The sequence below is a fragment of the Mus caroli genome, chromosome 8 (genome assembly GCF_900094665.2).
Source record: "Mus caroli chromosome 8, CAROLI_EIJ_v1.1, whole genome shotgun sequence".
In the NCBI taxonomy this organism is placed as follows: domain Eukaryota; kingdom Metazoa; phylum Chordata; class Mammalia; order Rodentia; family Muridae; genus Mus; species Mus caroli.
Window position 1 is genome coordinate 844,886 of NC_034577.1, and position 3,344 is coordinate 848,229.

A 3,344-nucleotide genomic window follows, 5' to 3' on the forward strand; every position below is an offset into this window, starting at 1 on the left:
CTTCAAAATTTATAATCTTGGTGAAAGGGAGAGACAAAAAATTATTTACAAAGTTCAGTTTGCCAAGAGAAAGGGTCTAAAGTCGGGAAGTAATACTTGATGGCACTGCTGTTGAACAGATGACAGACATAGATTAGTTGTCTAACTAATTTATTAATTAGTTAGCTTTTCTTTTCTTGTTATACTTTATCTATTTTGTTTTATTAATATAAATTAGAACCCTGTTTGTTTTCTTTTTCTTTCTGAATGGGTAGGTTTTGTTTTTAATTGGTTTGGTTTTTTGTTTTCAATTTTTCAAGACAAGGTTTCTCTGTATAGTTCTGTCTGTCCTGGAACTTGCTCCAAAGACCAGGCTGGCCTTGAACTCAGAGACCCACTGGCCTTTGCTTCTGAGTGCTGGGATTAAAGGTGTGTGCATAGGTGGCTTTCTTATACACATTTTTCAAAATGGAAAAGACTAGTTCCCAGGCTACAAGAGGACTGCAGAGCCTCTCTTCTGGTCTCTTTCAAAGCACCAAGGTATTCATGAGCAGGAGTTAGGCTAACCTGACTCACTCTCTTTACTCTTCCTGTGGGCAAATCCTATCAGTCCAGTGGCAGTGAGAGTCATCTCAACAGGCCACTTAGATCCTCTACCACAGGACCCACCCATTCTCCCTTTGAGATAAATTCAAAGCAGACAAAACTATGATTACTTTTCAGCACTCCTAGTACTAGGGCCAACCTATATCCCAGCTTGTTCCCTGGTTCCCCTTAAGCTGGTATGCTACTGAGGGAAGGTGTAAGACTTTCTGCACCCCATCTTCTTTTCTCTTGCATAAGGGCAACACAGACTATCATGTTTTAATGTCTACATGGAAAAGACAGGGGGCTGAGATGAACTCTCAATTGCAGCCAGCGTGACCATCTTCCTAGTCTACGGACGGATAAGGTAAGGGATGGGGTGAGGGTTTTCCCAACTATCCAGGAAGGGCAGGATGAGAGCAGACACACCTGAGGCTCAGGAAAAAGGCTGGAGCTCCCAACCAAGCCCACACTACAAGAAGGCCACTGAGCCAGAACTCATGAGCGGTTCCATCAGCTACTTTATGAAGCCTTTTCCTCGGGCTACAGAGAACTATGCCAGGTCCTCCAGGGAGACTAGCCTGTAACCAATTTAACCACAGGGCAGATAGGTGAGCAGCATGTGGCCCTTGTGGAATAAGGCAGTGTAACAGGTGACACACAAGGGCACTCAAGCTGTGCTGCTGCTCCAGGACCACAACTTTTCCAGGCACAGAGGATGAAGGGCTTTCACTCTCAGAGATGTGTAACAGGAGATCACCAACTGTTTCTTCTCAGTAAGAGGCCAAGCATCTTGGGGGCATGGCCAAGTCCAGGGAGTAAGAAGAAAGCTGCTTATCACTTCCAACACTCAGAGCAGAATCCCAAGAATCAGGACAAACACAACACATGCGACTAAGCAGGCTCCAACAGGTCCAGACGACTCCACATGGTCAGACGCAGCCAACACTGCTCTCTGAGGCACACCTGGACCTGGATGATTCCAGAGTTAACCTCACAGCATCTGTCAACTCCTCCTAGCTTCTCTTGAGTTGTAACAACGTTTAGCCAAACCATCCAAAGGCCTGAAGGGCTTTGATGAGGAAATCAGAAGACACAGCCACAGTCAAAAACAGGATCCACCCAGCAGAGAAGAGGTTGAAGAAATGAGTGGCTGCAGGAAGCCCCAGGTCCACCTAATGAGAGTGGCAAACTTCTTTCCTAGCTAAGGATGTATATAAAGAGGACGGTGAGTGGAGGGAGACAGGTGGGTGAGGGAGAAGTCTCCATCCAGATTGCCAAGGATCTCCTGAAGTAGAAAGAGGCATGGGCAAAGCAAAGACTAGTAAGTGGGTCTCCAGATTGTACCGGTTCTGGTTTTCTATTTGGGAATTTTAAAATGCAATGGAAGGCCTACTGTGTCCAGTCCACGCTTGGGCTATCTGCCCAATTGTGTAATTTAGGCATCACAGCAGGTATTTCTCCATGTCTCTGCACTCCAAAATGGAAGGACTCCAAGGAAAGGCATACCACAGCTGCTCGGCCCTGTGGTGGTATCCTGGGCCAGTGAGATGTTCCCGTGGATGACCATGAGGGTGCAGGCTCCTAGCATTCAAATCTCCAGAGACAGAACACAGTCCCTGAACAACGGGCCGACATGCCAGGCTGTATCTCAGACCCACACCTTATGGTAAACACCGTAGAGGGACTGATGGCAGCAGGCTCAGTAGAAGCGTTTCCGGCTCTGGTCTTGCCATTTGTTGTAGAGTATGATCCCGATGACAATGGCAAATACGGAAAACACCAAGGAGAAGAAGACAATAAGGAAGAGAGCCAGGCCACTGAGGGGCGTTGGTGTTACTGTCATCTCTGGCAGCTTCAAATTATCCACCGAGGGCAGGAATACATCTCGATGTAGCTTTTCTCCTTCTGGGGTCCTCACTCCAGTCAGCTCAAACAACTTGAGGGAAATGACATCATGGTTATCAGAGAGATCCCCAGTGATGGAGGAAGTGCGGAAGTAATAGCCCCAGGGGAGCTGGATCCCGGGCATCTCAATGCAGTCCCTCCACTCATGTTTGCCATCAATATCCATCATTATCGTCAGATGCCTCTTGACATAGCGAATCATGAGGAAGGTGCCATAACTGATATTTCGGACAATGGCTGTGCAGCCACCCAGCTCTGTAGGCTGCCCATCCCGCTCATGATCATAGCTGAGGGAACCGTTGTTCGCCATGGCTGAGATGTAGGGGAATACCTGCTTGTGCTGTTTCTCCTCATTGGGATAGGTATCTACAGACACTCCCAACCCCACAAATTTGTCCATGTTTCCAAACACAGGCCCTGGCTGCATTCGGTCCTTTGTGTACCAGATTGCCAAGCCGTCTCCGTGCAGGGTCTTCTTCCCTTGGCCATGAATCTTGAAGTGCACCTGCAGTTCCCAGTCTTTCAGGAAACATGGCACCCGGTTCCACAAGGCACCCTGTTTACTTTGCATATCTGAAGTGAGGCGGATATACTGAGTCATCACCATGGCATTGCCCATCAGGTTCCATAGCGAAGAACTGCTTGTTCCCACAGCCTGGTAGGGCTTCGCTAGCGAGTACTCCCGTTTCAAGTACTCCACCGCTTGACCCACCCTGACATGCTGCGGGCCCCGGCCATGACCTCAACTGAAGGAGAAAGAGCTCTGTCCCGAGCCCACGCGCGCCTCCACCACCATTGCTACCAGGAGGGTCTCTAAGCCGCCACCATCTTTCCCACAGACAGCCCTTCATTCGCCTGTTTGTTTTCTTAAG

General features: G+C 48.5%; 1 pseudogene across 1 annotated transcript; it reads right to left on the minus strand.

Moving 5' to 3' along the window:
- Nucleotides 1–246: 246 nt before the first annotated feature.
- LOC110300616 lies at nucleotides 247–3,300 on the minus strand (annotated as a pseudogene). The gene has a single exon (XR_002378592.1). The product of XR_002378592.1 is annotated as a VIP36-like protein pseudogene (transcript).
- Nucleotides 3,301–3,344: the final 44 nt, after the last annotated feature.